The sequence below is a fragment of the Anomaloglossus baeobatrachus genome, chromosome 5, assembly GCF_048569485.1.
Source record: "Anomaloglossus baeobatrachus isolate aAnoBae1 chromosome 5, aAnoBae1.hap1, whole genome shotgun sequence".
NCBI classification, from domain to species: Eukaryota; Metazoa; Chordata; class Amphibia; order Anura; family Aromobatidae; genus Anomaloglossus; species Anomaloglossus baeobatrachus.
In genome coordinates, this window is record NC_134357.1 from 2278606 (window position 1) to 2299181 (window position 20576).

Consider the following 20576-nt stretch of genomic DNA (forward strand, 5'->3'; position numbering starts at 1 on the left):
CTCTGCTGTCCATTCTATCCGGAGCCTTTACACATTGCTGTCCATTCTATCCGGAGTCTTTACACACTGCTGTCCACTGTATCCGGAGCCTTTACACACTGCTGTCCACTCTATCCGGAGCCTTTACACACTGCTGTCCATTCTATCCGGAGCCTATACACACTGCTGTCCATTCTATCCGGAGCCTTTACACACTGCTGTCCGTTCTATCCAGAGTTTTTACACACTGCTGTCCATTCTATTCGGAGCCTTTACACACTGCTGTCCACTCTATCCGGAGGCTTTACACATTGCTGTCCATTCTATCCGGAGCCTTTACACACTGCTGTCCATTCTATCCGGAGCCTTTACACACTGCTGTCCACTCTATCCGGAGCCTTTACACACTGCTGTCTACTCTACCAGGAGCCTTTACACACTGCTGTCCATTCTATCCGGAGCCTTTACACACTGCTGTCCATTCTATCCGGAGCCTTTATACACTGCTGTCCATTCTATCCGGAGCCTTTACACACTGCTGTCCACTCTATCCGGAGCCTTTACACACTGCTGTCTACTCTACCAGGAGCCTTTACACACTGCTGTCCATTCTATCCGGAGCCTTTACACACTGCTGTCCATTCTATCCGGAGCCTTTACACACTGCTGTCCATTCTATCCGGAGCCTTTACACATTGCTGTCCATTCTATCCGGAGCCTTAACACACTGCTGTCCATTCTATCCGGAGCCTTTACACACTGCTGTCCATTCTATCCAGAGCCTTTACACACTGCTGTCCATTCTATTCGGAGCCTTTACACACCGCTGTCCATTCTATCCGGAGCCTTTACACACTGCTGTCCATTCTATCCAGAGCCTTTACACACTGCTGTCCATTCTACCTGGAGCCTTTACACACTACTGTCCATTCTATCCGGAGCCTTTACACACTGCTGTCCATTCTATCCAGAGCCTTTACACACTGCTGTCCATTCTACCTGGAGCCTTTACACACTACTGTCCATTCTATCCAGAGTCTCTACACACTGCTGTCCATTCTATCCGGAGCCTTTACACATTGCTGTCCATTCTATCCGGAGCCTTTACACACTGCTGTCCATTCTATCCGGAGCCTTTACACACTGCTGTCCATTCTATCCAGAGCCTTTACACATTGCTGTCCATTCTATCCGGAGCCTTTGCACACTGCTGTCCATTCTATCCGGAGCCTTTACACACTGCTGTCCATTCTATCCGGAGCCTTTATACACTGCTGTCCATTCTATCCGGAGCCTTTACACACTGCTGTCCATTCTATCCGGAGCCTTTACACACTGCTGTCCATTCTATCCAGAGCCTTTACACACTGCTGTCCATTCTACCTGGAGCCTTTACACACTACTGTCCATTCTATCCGGAGCCTTTACACACTGCTGTCCATTCTATCCAGAGCCTTTACACACTGCTGTCCATTCTACCTGGAGCCTTTACACACTACTGTCCATTCTATCCAGAGTCTCTACACACTGCTGTCCATTCTATCCGGAGCCTTTACACATTGCTGTCCATTCTATCCGGAGCCTTTACACACTGCTGTCCATTCTATCCGGAGCCTTTACACACTGCTGTCCATTCTATCCAGAGCCTTTACACATTGCTGTCCATTCTATCCGGAGCCTTTGCACACTGCTGTCCATTCTATCCGGAGCCTTTACACACTGCTGTCCATTCTATCCGGAGCCTTTACACACTGCTGTCCATTCTATCCGGAGTCTTTACACTCTGCTGTCCATTCTGTCCGGAGTCTTTACACACTGCTGTCCATTCTGTCCAGAGTCTTTACACACTGCTGTCCATTCTATCCGGAGCCTTTACACTCTGCTGTCCATTCTGTCCGGAGTCTTTACACACTGCTGTCCATTCTATCCGGAGTCTTTACACACTGCTGTCCATTCTATCCGGAGCCTTTACACACTGCTGTCCATTCTATCCGGAGCCTTTACACACTGCTGTCCATTCTATCCAGAGCCTTTACACACTGCTGTCCATTCTATCCGGAGCCTTTACACACTGCTGTCTATTCTATCCGGAGCCTTTACACACTGCTGTCCATTCGATCCAGAGCGTTTACACACTGCTATCCATTCTACCCGGAGCCTTTACACACTGCTGTCCACTCTATCCGGAGCCTTTACACACTGCTGTCTATTCTATCCGGAGCCTTTACACACTGCTGTCTATTCTATCCGGTGCCTTTACACACTGCTGTCTATTCTATCCGGAACCTTTACACACTGCTGTCTATTCTATTCGGAGTCTTTACACACTGCTGTCTATTCTATCCGGAGCCTTTACACACTGCTGTCCATTCTATCCGGAGCCTTTACACACTGCTGTCCATTCTATCCGGAGCCTTTACACGCTGCTGTCCATTCTATCCGGAGCCTTTACACACTGCTGTCCATTCTATCCGGAGCCTTTACACACTGCTGTCCATTCTATCCGGAGCCTTTACACACTGCTGTCCATTCTATCCAGAGCCTTTACACACTGCTGTCCATTCTATCCGGAGCCTTTACACACTGCTGTCCATTCTATCCGGAGCCTTTACACACTGCTGTCCATTCTATCCGGAGCCTTTACACACTGCTGTCCATTCTATCCGGAGCCTTTACACACTGCTGTCCATTCTATCCGGAGCCTTTACACACTGCTGTCCATTCTATCCGGAGCCTTTACACACTGCTGTCCATTCTATACGGAGCCTTTACACACTGCTGTCCATTCTATCCAGAGCCTTTACACACTGCTGTCCGGTCTATCCGGAGCCTTTACACACTGCTGTCCATTCTATCCGGAGCCTTTACACACTGCTGTCCATTCTATCCGGAGCCTTTACACACTGCTGTCCATTCTATCCGGAGCCTTTACACACTGCTGTCCATTCTATCCGGAGCCTTTACACACTGCTGTCCATTCTATCCGGAGCCTTTACACACTGCTGTCCATTCAATCCGGAGCCTTTACACACTGCTGTCCATTCTATCCGGAGCCTTTACACACTGCTGTCCATTCTATCCGGAGTCTTTACACACTGCTGTCCATTCTATCCGGAGCCTTTACACACTGCTGTACATTCTATCCGGAGCCTTTACACACTGCTGTCCATTCTATCCGGAGCCTTTACACACTGCTGTCCATTCTATCCAGAGCCTTTACACACTGCTGTCCACTCTATCCGGAGCCTTTACACACTGCTGTCCATTCTATCCGGAGCCTTTACACATTGCTGTCCATTCTATCCGGAGCCTTTACAAACTGCTGTCCATTCAATCCGGAGCCTTTACACACTGCTGTCCATTCTATCCGGAGCCTTTACACACTGCTGTCCATTCTATCCAGAGCCTTTACACACTGCTGTCCACTCTATCCGGAGCCTTTACACACTGCTGTCCATTCTATCCGGAGCCTTTACACATTGCTGTCCATTCTATCCGGAGCCTTTACACACTGCTGTCCATTCTATCCAGAGCCTTTACACACTGCTGTCCACTCTATCCGGAGCCTTTACACACTGCTGTCCATTCTATCCGGAGCCTTTACACATTGCTGTCCATTCTATCCGGAGCCTTTACAAACTGCTGTCCATTCAATCCGGAGCCTTTACACATTGCTGTCCATTCTATCCGGAGCCTTTACAAACTGCTGTCCATTCTATCCGGAGCCTTTACACACTGCTGTCCGTTCTATCCGGAGCCTTTACACACTGCTGTCCGTTCTATCCGGAGCCTTTACACACTGCTGTCCACTCTACCTGGAGCCTTTACACATTGCTGTCCATTCTATCCGGAGCCTTTACACACTGCTGTCCATTCTATCCGGAGCCTTTACACACTGCTGTCCGTTCTATCCGGAGCTTTTACACACTGCTGTCCATTCTATCCGGAGCCTTTACACACTGCTGTCCACTCTATCCGGAGCCTTTACACACTGCTGTCCATTCTATCCGGAGCCTATACACACTGCTGTCCATTCTATCCGGAGCCTTTACACACTGCTGTCCATTCTATCCGGAGCCTTTACACACTGCTGTCCGGTCTATCCAGAGCCTTTACACACTGCTGTCCATTCAATCCGGAGCCTTTACACACTGCTGTCCGTTCTATCCGGAGCCTTTACACACTGCTGTCCGTTCTATCCGGAGCCTTTACACACTGCTGTCCATTCTATCCGGAGCCTTTACACACTGCTGTCCATTCTATCCAGAGCCTTTACACACTGCTGTCCATTCTATCCGGAGCCTTTACACACTGCTGTCCATTCTATCCGGAGCCTTTACACACTGCTGTCCATTCTATCCAGAGCTTTTACACACTGCTGTCCACTCTATCCGGAGCCTTTACACACTGCTGTCCATTCTATCCGGAGCCTTTACACACTGCTGTCCATTCTATCCGGAGCCTTTACACACTGCTGTCCATTCTATCCGGAGCCTTTACACACTGCTGTCCATTCTATCCGGAGCCTTTGCACACTGCTGTCCATTCTATCCGGAGCCTTTACACACTGCTGTCCGTTCTATCCGGAGCCTTTACACACTGCTGTCCACTCTACCTGGAGCCTTTACACATTGCTGTCCATTCTATCCGGAGCCTTTACACACTGCTGTCCATTCTATCCGGAGCCTTTACACACTGCTGTCCATTCTATCCGGAGCCTTTACACACTGCTGTCCATTCTATCCGGAGCCTTTACACACTGCTGTTCATTCTATCCGGAGCCTTTACACACTGCTGTCCATTCTATCCAGAGCCTTTACACACTGCTGTCCATTCTATCCGGAGCCTTTACACTCTGCTGTCCGTTCTATCCAGAGCCTTTACCCGCTGCTGTCCATTCTATCCAGAGCCTTTACACACTGCTGTCCATTCTATCCGGAGCCTTTACACTCTGCTGTCCGTTCTATCCAGAGTCTTTACACACTTCTGTCCATTCTATCCGGAGCCTTTACACACTGCTGTCCGTTCTATCCAGAGCCTTTACCCGCTGCTGTCCGTTCTATCCAGAGTCTTTACACACTGCTGTCCATTCTATCCGGAGCCTTTACACACTGCTGTCCATTCTATCCGGAGCCTTTACACACTGCTGTCCACTATATCCGGAGCCTTTACACACTGCTGTCCATTCTATCCGGAGCCTTTACACACTGCTGTCCATTCTATCCGGAGCCTTTACACACTGCTGTCCGGTCTATCCGGAGCCTTTACACACTGCTGTCCATTCAATCCGGAGCCTTTACACACTGCTGTCCGTTCTATCCGGAGCCTTTACACACTGCTGACCATTCTATCCGGAGCCTTTACACACTGCTGTCCTTTCTATCCGGAGCCTTTACACACTGCTGTCCATTCTATCCGGAGCCTTTACACACTGCTGTCCATTCTATCCGGAGCCTTTACAAACTGCTGTCCATTCAATCCGGAGCCTTTACACACTGCTGTCCATTCTATCCGGAGCCTTTATACACTGCTGTCCATTCTATCCAGAGCCGTTACACACTGCTGTCCTATCTATCCGGAGTCTTTACACACTGCTGTCCATTCTATCCGGAGCCTTTACACACTGCTGTCCATTCTATCCGGAGCCTTTACACATTGCTGTCCATTCTATCCGGAGCCTTTACAAACTGCTGTCCATTCAATCCGGAGCCTTTACACACTGCTGTCCGTTCTATCCGGAGCCTTTACTCACTGCTGTCCGTTCTATCCGGAGCCTTTACACACTGCTGTCCACTCTACCTGGAGCCTTTACACATTGCTGTCCATTCTATCCGGAGCCTTTACACACTGCTGTCCATTCTATCCGGAGCCTTTACACACTGCTGTCCGTTCTATCCGGAGCTTTTACACACTGCTGTCCATTCTATCCGGAGCCTTTACACACTGCTGTCCATTCTATCCGGAGCCTATACACACTGCTGTCCATTCTATCCGGAGCCTTTACACACTGCTGTCCATTCTATCCGGAGCCTTTACACACTGCTGTCCATTCTATCCGGAGCCTTTACACACTGCTGTCCGGTCTATCCAGAGCCTTTACACACTGCTGTCCATTCAATCCGGAGCCTTTACACACTGCTGTCCACTCTATCCGGAGCCTTTACACACTGCTGTCCATTCTATCCGGAGCCTTTACACATTGCTGTCCATTCTATCCGGAGCCTTTACAAACTGCTGTCCATTCAATCCGGAGCCTTTACACACTGCTGTCCATTCTATCCGGAGCCTTTACACACTGCTGTCCATTCTATCCAGAGCCTTTACACACTGCTGTCCACTCTATCCGGAGCCTTTACACACTGCTGTCCATTCTATCCGGAGCCTTTACACATTGCTGTCCATTCTATCCGGAGCCTTTACACACTGCTGTCCATTCTATCCAGAGCCTTTACACACTGCTGTCCACTCTATCCGGAGCCTTTACACACTGCTGTCCATTCTATCCGGAGCCTTTACACATTGCTGTCCATTCTATCCGGAGCCTTTACAAACTGCTGTCCATTCAATCCGGAGCCTTTACACATTGCTGTCCATTCTATCCGGAGCCTTTACAAACTGCTGTCCATTCTATCCGGAGCCTTTACACACTGCTGTCCGTTCTATCCGGAGCCTTTACACACTGCTGTCCGTTCTATCCGGAGCCTTTACACACTGCTGTCCACTCTACCTGGAGCCTTTACACATTGCTGTCCATTCTATCCGGAGCCTTTACACACTGCTGTCCATTCTATCCGGAGCCTTTACACACTGCTGTCCGTTCTATCCGGAGCTTTTACACACTGCTGTCCATTCTATCCGGAGCCTTTACACACTGCTGTCCACTCTATCCGGAGCCTTTACACACTGCTGTCCATTCTATCCGGAGCCTATACACACTGCTGTCCATTCTATCCGGAGCCTTTACACACTGCTGTCCATTCTATCCGGAGCCTTTACACACTGCTGTCCGGTCTATCCAGAGCCTTTACACACTGCTGTCCATTCAATCCGGAGCCTTTACACACTGCTGTCCGTTCTATCCGGAGCCTTTACACACTGCTGTCCGTTCTATCCGGAGCCTTTACACACTGCTGTCCATTCTATCCGGAGCCTTTACACACTGCTGTCCATTCTATCCAGAGCCTTTACACACTGCTGTCCATTCTATCCGGAGCCTTTACACACTGCTGTCCATTCTATCCGGAGCCTTTACACACTGCTGTCCATTCTATCCAGAGCTTTTACACACTGCTGTCCACTCTATCCGGAGCCTTTACACACTGCTGTCCATTCTATCCGGAGCCTTTACACACTGCTGTCCATTCTATCCGGAGCCTTTACACACTGCTGTCCATTCTATCCGGAGCCTTTACACACTGCTGTCCATTCTATCCGGAGCCTTTGCACACTGCTGTCCATTCTATCCGGAGCCTTTACACACTGCTGTCCGTTCTATCCGGAGCCTTTACACACTGCTGTCCACTCTACCTGGAGCCTTTACACATTGCTGTCCATTCTATCCGGAGCCTTTACACACTGCTGTCCATTCTATCCGGAGCCTTTACACACTGCTGTCCATTCTATCCGGAGCCTTTACACACTGCTGTCCATTCTATCCGGAGCCTTTACACACTGCTGTTCATTCTATCCGGAGCCTTTACACACTGCTGTCCATTCTATCCAGAGCCTTTACACACTGCTGTCCATTCTATCCGGAGCCTTTACACTCTGCTGTCCGTTCTATCCAGAGCCTTTACCCGCTGCTGTCCATTCTATCCAGAGCCTTTACACACTGCTGTCCATTCTATCCGGAGCCTTTACACTCTGCTGTCCGTTCTATCCAGAGTCTTTACACACTTCTGTCCATTCTATCCGGAGCCTTTACACACTGCTGTCCGTTCTATCCAGAGCCTTTACCCGCTGCTGTCCGTTCTATCCAGAGTCTTTACACACTGCTGTCCATTCTATCCGGAGCCTTTACACACTGCTGTCCATTCTATCCGGAGCCTTTACACACTGCTGTCCACTATATCCGGAGCCTTTACACACTGCTGTCCATTCTATCCGGAGCCTTTACACACTGCTGTCCATTCTATCCGGAGCCTTTACACACTGCTGTCCGGTCTATCCGGAGCCTTTACACACTGCTGTCCATTCAATCCGGAGCCTTTACACACTGCTGTCCGTTCTATCCGGAGCCTTTACACACTGCTGACCATTCTATCCGGAGCCTTTACACACTGCTGTCCTTTCTATCCGGAGCCTTTACACACTGCTGTCCATTCTATCCGGAGCCTTTACACACTGCTGTCCATTCTATCCGGAGCCTTTACAAACTGCTGTCCATTCAATCCGGAGCCTTTACACACTGCTGTCCATTCTATCCGGAGCCTTTATACACTGCTGTCCATTCTATCCAGAGCCGTTACACACTGCTGTCCTATCTATCCGGAGTCTTTACACACTGCTGTCCATTCTATCCGGAGCCTTTACACACTGCTGTCCATTCTATCCGGAGCCTTTACACATTGCTGTCCATTCTATCCGGAGCCTTTACAAACTGCTGTCCATTCAATCCGGAGCCTTTACACACTGCTGTCCGTTCTATCCGGAGCCTTTACTCACTGCTGTCCGTTCTATCCGGAGCCTTTACACACTGCTGTCCACTCTACCTGGAGCCTTTACACATTGCTGTCCATTCTATCCGGAGCCTTTACACACTGCTGTCCATTCTATCCGGAGCCTTTACACACTGCTGTCCGTTCTATCCGGAGCTTTTACACACTGCTGTCCATTCTATCCGGAGCCTTTACACACTGCTGTCCATTCTATCCGGAGCCTATACACACTGCTGTCCATTCTATCCGGAGCCTTTACACACTGCTGTCCATTCTATCCGGAGCCTTTACACACTGCTGTCCATTCTATCCGGAGCCTTTACACACTGCTGTCCGGTCTATCCAGAGCCTTTACACACTGCTGTCCATTCAATCCGGAGCCTTTACACACTGCTGTCCGTTCTATCCGGAGCCTTTACACACTGCTGTCCGTTCTATCCGGAGCCTTTACACACTGCTGACCATTCTATCCGGAGCCTTTACACACTGCTGTCCTTTCTATCCGGAGCCTTTACACACTGCTGTCCATTCTATCCGGAGCCTTTACACTCTGCTGTCCATTCTATCCGGAGCCTTTACACACTGCTGTCCATTCTATCCGGAGCCTTTACAAACTGCTGTCCATTCAATCCGGAGCCTTTACACACTGCTGTCCATTCTATCCGGAGCCTTTACACACTGCTGTCCATTCTATCCGGAGCCTTTACACACTGCTGTCCATTCTATCCGGAGCCTTTACACACTGCTGTCCATTCTATCCGGAGCCTTTACAAACTGCTGTCCATTCAATCCGGAGCCTTTACACACTGCTGTCCGTTCTATCCGGAGCCTTTACACACTGCTGTCCGTTCTATCCGGAGCCTTTACACACTGCTGTCCACTCTACCTGGAGCCTTTGCACATTGCTGTCCATTCTATCCGGAGCCTTTACACACTGCTGTCCATTCTATCCGGAGCCTTTACACACTGCTGTCCATTCTATCCGGAGCCTTTACACACTGCTGTCCATTCTATCCGGAGCCTTTACACATTGCTGTCCATTCTATCCGGAGCCTTTACACACTGCTGTCCATTCTATCCGGAGCCTTTACACACTGCTGTCCACTCTATCCGGAGCCTTTACACTCTGCTGTCCATTCTATCCGGAGCCTTTACACACTGCTGTCCATTCTATCCGGAGCCTTTACACTCTGCTGTCCATTCTGTCCGGAGTCTTTACACACTGCTGTCCATTCTGTCCAGAGTCTTTACACACTGCTGTCCATTCTATCCGGAGCCTTTACACTCTGCTGTCCATTCTATCCAGAGCCTTTACACACTGCTGTCCATTCTATCCGGAGCCTTTACACACTGCTGTCCATTCTATCCGGAGCCTTTTCACACTGCTGTCTATTCTATCCGGAGCCTTTACACACTGCTGTGCATTCGATCCAGAGCCTTTACACACTGCTTTCCATTCTATCCGGAGCCTTTACACACTGCTGTCCACTGTATCCGGAGCCTTTACACACTGCTGTCCATTCTATCCGGAGCCTTTACACACTGCTGTCCACTGTATCCGGAGCCTTTACACACTGCTGTCCATTCTATCCAGAGCCTTTACACACTGCTGTCCATTCTATCCGGAGCCTTTACACACTGCTGTCCATTCCATCCGGAGCCTTTACACACTGCTGTCCATTCTATCCGGAGCCTTTACACACTGCTGTCCATTCTATCCGGAGCCTTTACACATTGCTGTCCATTCTATCCGGAGCCTTTACACACTGCTGTCCATTCCATCCGGAGCCTTTACACACTGCTGTCCGTTCTATCCAGAGCCTTTACATACTGCTGTCCATTCTATCCGGAGTCTCTACACACTGCTGTCCATTCTATCCGGATCCTTTACACATTGCTGTCCATTCTATCCGGAGCCTTTACACACTGCTGTCCATTCTATCCGGAGCCTTTACACACTGCTGACCATTCTATCTGTAGTCTTTACACACTGCTGTCCATTCTATCCGGAGCCTTTACACATTGCTGTCCATTCTATCCGGAGCCTTTACACACTGCTGTCCATTCTATCCGGAGCCTTTACACACTGCTGTCCATTCTATCCGGAGCCTTTACACACTGCTGTCCATTCTATCCGGAGTCTTTACACACTGCTGTCCATTCTATCCGGAGTCTTTACACACTGCTGTCCATTCTATCCGGAGCCTTTACACACTGCTGTCCATTCTATCCGGAGTCTTTACACACTACTGTCCATTCTATCCAAAGCCTTTACACACTGCTGTCCATTCTATCCGGAGCCTTTACACACTGCTGTCCATTCTATCCGGAGCCTTTACACACTGCTGTCCATTCTATCCGGAGCCTTTACACACTGCTGTCCATTCTATCCGGAGCCTTTACACTCTGCTGTCCATTCTATCCGGAGCCTTTACACTCTGCTGTCCATTCTATCCGGAGTCTTTACACACTGCTGTCCATTCTATCCGGAGTCTTTACACACTGCTGTACTTTCTATCCAGAGCCTTTACACACTGCTGTCCATTCTATCCGGAGGCTTTACACACTGCTGTCCATTCTATCCGGAGCCTTTACATACTGCTGTCCATTCTATCCGGAGCCTTTACACACTGCTGTCCATTCTATCCGGAGCCTTTACACACTGCTGTCCATTCTATCCGGAGCCTTTACACACTGCTGTCCATTCTATCCGGAGCCTTTACACACTGCTGTCCATTCTATCCGGAGCCTTTACACACTGCTGTCCATTCTATCCGGAGCCTTTACACACTGCTGTCCATTCTATCCGGAGCCTTTACACTCTGCTGTCCATTCTATCCGGAGCCTTTACACACTGCTGTCCATTCTATCCGGAGCCTTTACACTCTGCTGTCCATTCTATCCGGAGCCTTTACACTCTGCTGTCCATTCTATCCAGAGCCTTTACACACTGCTGTCCATTCTATCCGGAGCCTTTACACACTGCTGTCCATTCTATCCGGAGCCTTTTCACACTGCTGTCTATTCTATCCGGAGCCTTTACACACTGCTGTCCATTCGATCCAGAGCCTTTACACACTGCTTTCCATTCTATCCGGAGCCTTTACACACTGCTGTCCACTGTATCCGGAGCCTTTACACACTGCTGTCCATTCTATCCGGAGCCTTTACACACTGCTGTCCACTGTATCCGGAGCCTTTACACACTGCTGTCCATTCTATCCAGAGCCTTTACACACTGCTGTCCATTCTATCCGGAGCCTTTACACACTGCTTTCCATTCCATCCGGAGCCTTTACACACTGCTGTCCATTCTATCCGGAGCCTTTACACACTGCTGTCCATTCTATCCGGAGCCTTTACACACTGCTGTCCATTCCATCCGGAGCCTTTACACACTGCTGTCCGTTCTATCCAGAGCCTTTACATACTGCTGTCCATTCTATCCGGAGCCTTTACACACTGCTGTCCATTCTATCCGGAGTCTCTACACACTGCTGTCCATTCTATCCGGATCCTTTACACCCTGCTGACCATTCTATCTGTAGCCTTTACACACTGCTGTCCATTCTATCCGGAGCCTTTACACATTGCTGTCCATTCTATCCGGAGCCTTTACACACTGCTGTCCATTCTATCCGGAGCCTTTACACACTGCTGTCCATTCTATCCGGAGTCTTTACCCACTGCTGTCCATTCTATCCGGAGTCTTTACACACTGCTGTCCATTCTATCCGGAGCCTTTACACACTGCTGTCGATTCTATCCGGAGTCTTTACACATTGCTGTCCATTCTATCCGGAGCCTTTACACACTGCTGTACTTTCTATCCAGAGCCTTTACACACTGCTGTCCATTCTATCCGGAGGCTTTACACACTGCTGTCCATTCTATCCGGAGCCTTTACATACTGCTGTCCATTCTATCCGGAGCCTTTACACACTGCTGACCATTCTATCCAGAGTCCTTACACACTGCTGTCCATTCTATCCGGAGCCTTTACACACTGCTGTCCATTCTATCTGGAGTCTTTACACACTGCTGTCCATTCTATCTGGAGTCTTTACACACTGCTGTCCATTCTATCTGGAGTCTTTACACACTGCTGTCCATTCTATCCGGAGCCTTTACACACTGCTGTCCATTCTATCCGGAGCCTTTACACAATGCTGTCCATTCTATCCGGAGCCTTTACACACTGCTGTCCATTCTATCCGGAGCCTTTACACACTGCTGTCCATTCTATCCAGAGCCTTTACACACTGCTGTCCATTCTATCCGGAGCCTTTACACACTGCTGTCCATTCTATCCGGAGCCTTTACACACTGCTGTCCATTCCATCCGGAGCCTTTACACATTGCTGTCCATTCTATCCGGAGCTTTTACACACTGCTGTCCATTCTATCCGGAGCCTTTACACACTGCTGTCCGTTCTATCCGGAGCATTTACACACTGCTGTCCATTCTATCCGGAGCCTTTACACACTGCTGTCCATTCTATCCGGAGTCTCTACACACTGCTGTCCATTCTATCCGGAGCCTTTACACACTGCTGTCCATTCTATTCGGAGCTTTTACACACTGCTGTCCATTCTATCCGGAGCCTTTACACACTGCTGTCCATTCTATCCGGAGCCTTTACACACTGCTGTCCATTCCATCCGGAGCCTTTACACACTGCTGTCCATTCTATCCAGAGTCTTTAAACACTGCTGTCCATTCTATCCGGAGCCTTTACACACTGCTGTCCATTCTATCCGGAGTCTTTACACACTGCTGTCCATTCTATCCGGAGCCTTTACACACTGCTGTCCATTCTATCCGGAGTCTTTACACACTGCTGTCCATTCTATCCGGAGCCTTTACACACTGCTGTCCACTCTATCCGGAGCCTTTACACACTGCTGTCCATTCTATCCGGAGCCTTTACACACTGCTTGTGACGGGGTGTACATCAGATCAAAGAGAGACAACAGGCCGAGGATGATCCAACAGGTTTACTAACAGGAATACAGGAACAGCACACGACAAGTCCAAATAAAACAGATTCGGGGGCACCTCCCGATAATCCAAAGTGCCAGATCACAACGTAATAGTCCTTTTCAGAGTCCCAGAAATCCCACACAATCCACTGGACGGCGAGGTCTGTCCGCAGATTCAGATCTCGCTCCCTTCCTCTTCAAAAACTTAACTCCCAACTGCATTTAGAAACAGGAGTGAATTGTTTGAGCTCGTGGGCCCGCCCCTCAAGGGTAGGGGTCTATGCAATGGTTGGGCCCACTAGAAGATTCTAGAAGGTTGGCTCCGAGATGTCTACAGGTTTGTGTAGTTGGCGTTATCCACTGCTTACGAAACAATGAGAAGTTCCCCTGGCTGTGTGGACAAGAGATAATTGCATTATGGGCCCAGAGACACAGGAGATGGGGGGAAGGTATGGTTACTTATATCCCAAGACATTTCAAAGTGTTCAGTAAGTACAACCAAAGGAAAGTGACATCACATCCTGACATAGTATTACAGCAAATACAGTGAGAAGGTAAAATACATCATGACAATTCCTTCCCCTCCCAACTTGTGTACGTACTAGGGACCTCTACAGGTCGCTGGTTAAGTACACGCAGGCATGGCTGACAGGACTCAAGGCTCCTCTTGCCTGGACAGTCCATCTGCATTTTGGTGTTGGCTGCCCCTTCTATATTGTATGGTAAAGTTATAGGGCTGCAGAGCCAGGCTCCATCGCAGTAAGCGTCCATTGTCCCCAGAGACTCTGTTCAGCCAGGTGAGGGGATTGTGATCAGTAACCACAGTGAATTCCCGTCCATACAGATACGGCCGTAGTTTCTTAAGGGCCCACACTACAGCCAGACATTCCTTCTCAACAGTTGCATAGGCCACTTCTCGGTCCAGCAGTTTCCGGCTGAGATAGGCGATGGGGTGCTCGTCCCCAGCTGCATTCACCTGGCTGAGGACAGCTCCCAGTCCATAAGCAGAGGCATCCGTTTGCACAATGAATCTCCTCTTGTAGTCTGGAGCAGCCAGGACAGGATCGCAGATCAAAGCATCCTTCAGCCGGTTAAAAGCCTCATCACAGGCTGGAGTCCAGATCACCAGCCGGGGCATTGTTTTCTTGGTCAGGTCGGTAAGAGGCTTGGCCACAGTACTGAAATGAGAAACAAATTTTCGGTAATAACTGGCAGTGCCCAGAAAAGCCATAACTTGTTTCTTAGTTTGGGGTACAGGCCAGTCTCTAATAGCCTGGATTTTGGCAGGCTCAGGTCGGAGCTTCCCTCCTCCCACTCTATGTCCTAGGTACTGGACTTCCCCCATCCCCAATTGGCATTTATCGGGTCGAATAGTTAGGCCGGCTGCAAGAATCAGGTCCAAAATAATGGCTACTTGATTCAGATGTTCCTCCCATGTGTGGCTGAAGACGGCGATATCATCCAAGTAGGCACAAGCAAAGTCATCACATCCCCGGAGGATCTGATCCACCATTCTCTGGAAGGTGGCCGGGGCATTTTTCATTCCAACAGGCATGCTTAGAAATTCATACAGACCAAAGGGGGTTATAAAAGCGGACCGTTCTCTCCCTTCATCCGTTAGAGGGATCTGCCAGTATCCCTTACTGAGATCCAAGGTAGTGACATATCGGGACCCAGCCAGTCGGTCTAGAAGTTCGTCAATACGAGGCATTGGGTAAGGATCGCTGACGGTATGGTCGTTTAGTCGCCGATAGTCCACACAAAATCGAGTACTCCCATCCTTCTTGGGTACTAACACCACAGGGGAGGCCCAAGGGCTATGGGAGGCCTGGATTACCCCAAGCTGTAACATCTCCTCCAGTTCGTGCTGCATGGTGTTTCGAACTGATTCAGGTACCCGGTAAGGAGCCAGTTGTATGGGACGGATGCCCTGAGTGTCCACATGATGTTGGGTGACGGTGGTTCGACCTGGTTGGGATGAGAAAGCAGCCCGTCTCTGTTGAAGCACTTCCAGCATCTGGATTTTCTGTAAGGAGTCCAGGTAATCTCCCAGGGGAACCTGTTCCACAGTGGATGGGGCTCTCGCTGCTTCCACGAGATCAGGTAGAGAGTCCTCATCCTCTTGACCATCTTCTGAAGCCAACCGACAACTTGCTATCATTGGAATGTTCCGGTCATGGTACTCCTTAATCATATTCACATGGACAGTCTTTTGCCTTAGCCCCTGATCATCTAAAGCAAGAAGGTAATTGGTATCATTCAGTTTTCTGAGAACCCGGAAGGGACCCTCCCATGTGGTCTGCAGTTTATTCTGCCGATGGGGAACAATCATTAAGACTTGTTGTCCTTCTACAAACTCCCGATAGCGTGCGTTACGGTCATACCATGTCTTCTGTCTGGTTTGAGCCATACGCAAATGACTCTGTGCAAAACTAGCAAGTTGGGCCAAGGTTTCTCGCAGCTTTAGGACATAAGGGACAACAGGGGTTCCTGTATCTTCAACTTGCCCCTCCCAGTATTCCTTGAGCAGGGTTAAGGGTCCTCGGACCTTTCTTCCATAGAGTAGTTCAAAGGGGGAGAACCCAGTGGACTCCTGGGGAACTTCCCGATAGGCAAACAAGAGATGGGGTAGGTACTTCTCCCAGTCTGAATCTCGGTCCGTGAAGGCCCTCAGCATATTCTTCAGAGTGCCGTTGAATCGTTCACAAAGTCCATTTGTTTGGGGATGATACGGGGTCATTCGGATCGCTCGTACTCCACAGGTGCGCCACAGACACTGGACCAACTCTGACATAAACTGGGAGCCTTGGTCCGACAAGATCTCACTGGGGAATCCTACTCTGGTAAAAATAATAACCAAGGCCTCGGCCACCTTGGCTGCAGAGATACTTGACAAGGCCACGGCTTCTGGATATCGGGTGGCGTAGTCCACAACAGTGAGAATGTACTGCTTTCCAGATTTACTTGGTTTAGCCAGAGGTCCAATGATATCAACAGCTACTCTTTGAAAGGGTTCTTCTATTATAGGGAGCGGTTGCAGGGGTGCCTTTGGGTGATCTCCGGGTCGCCCTCTACGCTGACATATGTCACAAGTTCGGCAGAAATGCGCCACTGCTTGGGAAATCCCCGGCCAATAAAAAGTTTGAGTCAATCGTCTCTCGGTGCGGGTTTTGCCTTGATGGCCAGCTGTAGGAATGTCATGAGCCAGGTGTAATAGGGGAATTCTGTACTTCTGAGGAACAATCAGCTGTTTGCTATAAGTCCAGGGCTTATCTAGGGAGTCGGCATTGGCAACCCGATACAGAAGTCCATTTTCTCTGATAATTCTTTCTCCGTTTTCCCCTAGCTGCCCTATTTCAGCCCGAGTTCTAAAACTAGCAAAACTAGCAAGGGTGGGGTCAGTCTCTACTTCTTGTCTAAACTGAACTTTATCCCAAGTAACATTCATATTATCCCCACAAGAAGAATCACTCACCGGCTGTAATGGCAGTTCTGGTGGCCTCATTTCCATGGATGGGTTGTACACGTCCACATGGGCTGCTCTCTTGGCTTGACTTCTGGTTACCGCACCGACAAAGTGGCAATGAAGATTCCCCACATCATTTCCTAGAAGAACGTCTGCAGGGAGGCCGCTCATCACACCGACCACACATTGTTTTGCCCCAAAGCCATAATCCAGGGTCACACTCGCTCTTGGAATATATCTCTGGGTACCTCCTGCCAGTTCAATGGCAATTCCTGGTCCCTTTTGAATTGCTTGTGGTTGAATTACTCGGGGATCGGCTATGGTGAGGAAAGCCCCAGTGTCACGGAAGCCAACAACTTTTTGGCCATCCAGCACGACCTCCTGTAGATGTTTGTCCTGAAGATCAGAAGAACAGGTGGCTGGAGCTCGCACCCCATAGACTCCGGGTAGGGGAGCCAGGATATCTGAGTCACTTGGCAAGTCATCAGGCACAGAATCCAGCTCTTCTCCTGGTGAAGGTGTCTGTAGGTAATGAACAGGCAAAGGCGGTCTGTAGCTGTTCTGTCTACGAACACCTGGACATTGGAATTGCATGTGCCCAGGCTGCCCACATCCATAACATCTGCGCTCTGGGATTCTTCCTCCGCGTCATATTCCCAAAGGTGGAGCATGAGTAATGCGAGGCACAGTCACACGAAGGTCCCCATGAGTTGACGGTCTAGGGTGATGGTGAACATTGGGGCCAGAAGGACCAGGGGCCACCAGCGTTGGGGGGTTGGTGTTTTTTTTCTCACTGGGTAGTAGTTTTTTCCACTGAGGCTTGATGGTGAGAGCCTCATCAGCTAGAGCTGCAGCTTCCTCCACAGTGGCTGGTCTCCTTTCACGCACCCATTCCCGGATCTCAGCGGGGCACTTGAAGTAAAACTGCTCTTTTAGGAGGACCTGGAGGACGGTCTCCAAGGTTAAGGCCTCCTCTGCCTCCAACCAACGATGCCACAGATGTTTGAGTTTGTGGGCATACATCTTGAAGGACACTTCCTCATCACATGCTAGAGTACGGAACTGAGTCCTGTAAGTGTCTGGCGTTACAGCATAATGTTCTAGAATAGTCTGTTTAATATCCGCGTACTCACAGTTCCACCGAGGGTCCATAGCTCTATAGGCTGCAGCAGCTCCACCCTCTAAGAGCCCAACCAGATGCCGGACGCGCTCCCTTTCTGGGACTTCCATTAATCGACACTGATGCTCAAAGTCCTGGAAGAAGCCCTCAATGTCACCAGCAGCCTCATTAAACTGCTTGAAGTCTTTGCGGGACACTCTGGGAAGTTCCCTCATGATGGGTGCTGGGGTTACAGTCTGTCTGGAACCTCTCGCGGCTTCCACAGCGAGCTGCTTATCCAGCAATGCCATCTCCTCCATCCTGCGCTCCTTCTCTTCAGCTCCACACATGGCCTCCCTCTTATCTTCTATGGTGGCCTCATCTCCAAGCAGTGCCATCTTTTCCTTGTACCACACAACCCATTGACTTTTTTGGGTATTCACCTCCGGCTCCCGTCTTTGCTCCCCTTGCTGTGGAAATTGTTCCTCGGTGCCATCTTGCAGGCAAGCGTGTTCCAATGCCTCAATTAGTTGCTCCTTAGAGAGTCCTTTGTAGCCGACACCTAATTCACGGGCCTTTGTTTGTAGACTCGCCACAGTCCAGTTCCTGTATCCTGAGGTTCTGGTTTCAGACGTCGATTGGCTGTTGTCCTCCATTTCTTCTGCTCTGATCCCGCTGCTGCCACCAGTTTGTGACGGGGTGTACATCAGAGCAAAGAGAGACAACAGGCCGAGGATGATCCAACAGGTTTACTAACAGGAATACAGGAACAGCACACGACAAGTCCAAATAAAACAGATTCGGGGGCACCTCCCGATAATCCAAAGTGCCAGATCACAACGTAATAGTCCTTTTCAGAGTCCCAGAAATCCCACACAATCCACTGGACGGCGAGGTCTGTCCGCAGATTCAGATCTCGCTCCCTTCCTCTTCAAAAACTCAACTCCCAACTGCATTTAGAAACAGGAGTGAATTGTTTGAGCTCGTGGGCCCGCCCCTCAAGGGTAGGGGTCTATGCAATGGTTGGGCCCACTAGAAGATTCTAGAAGGTTGGCTCCGAGATGTCTACAGGTTTGTGTAGTTGGCGTTATCCACTGCTTACGAAACAATGAGAAGTTCCCCTGGCTGTGTGGACAAGAGATAATTGCATTATGGGCCCAGAGACACAGGAGATGGGGGGAAGGTATGGTTACTTATATCCCAAGACATTTCAAAGTGTTCAGTAAGTACAACCAAAGGAAAGTGACACTGCTGTCCATTCTATCCGGAGCCTTTACACACTGCTGTCCATTCTATCCAGAGCCTTTACACACTGCTGTCCGGTCTATCGGTCTATCCGGAGCCTTTACACACTGCTGTCCATTCAGTCCGGAGCCTTTACACACTGCTGTCCGTTCTATCCGGAGCCTTTACACACTGTTGTCCGTTCTATCCGGAGCCTTTACACACTGCTGTCCATTCTATCCGGAGCCTTTACACACTGCTGTCCTTTCTATCCGGAGCCTTTACACACTGCTGTCCATTCTATCCGGAGCCTTTACACACTGCTGTCCATTCTATCCGGAGCCTTTACAAACTGCTATCCATTCAATCCGGAGCCTTTACACACTGCTGTCCATTCTATCCGGAGCCTTTACACACTGCTGTCCATTCTATCCGGAGCCTTTACACACTGCTGTCCATTCTATCCGGAGCCTTTACAAACTGCTGTCCATTCAATCCGGAGCCTTTACACACTGCTGTCCGTTCTATCCGGAGCCTTTACACACTGCTGTCTGTTCTATCCGGAGCATTTACACACTGCTGTCCGCTCTACCTGGAGCCTTTACACATTGCTGTCCATTCTATCCGGAGCCTTTACACACTGCTGTCCATTCTATCCGGAGCCTTTACACACTGCTGTCCATTCTATCCGGAGCCTTTACACACTGCTGTCCATTCTATCCAGAGCCTTTACACACTGCTGTCCATTCTATCCGGAGCCTTTACACACTGCTGTCCATTCTATCCGGAGCCTTTACACATTGCTGTCCATTCTATCCGGAGCCTTTACACACTGCTGTCCATTCTATCCGGAGCCTTTACACACTGCTGTCCATTCTATCCGGAGCCTTTACAAACTGCTGTCCATTCAATCCGGAGCCTTTACACACTGCTGTCCGTTCTATCCGGAGCCTTTACACACTGCTGTCCATTCTATCCGGAGTCTTTACACACTGCTGTCCATTCTATCCGGAGCCTTTACACACTGCTGTCCATTCTATCCGGAGTCTTTACACACTGCTGTCCATTCTATCCGGAGCCTTTACACACTGCTGTCCATTCTATCCGGAGCCTTTACACACTGCTGTCCATTCTATCCGGAGCCTTTACACACTGCTGTCCACTCTAT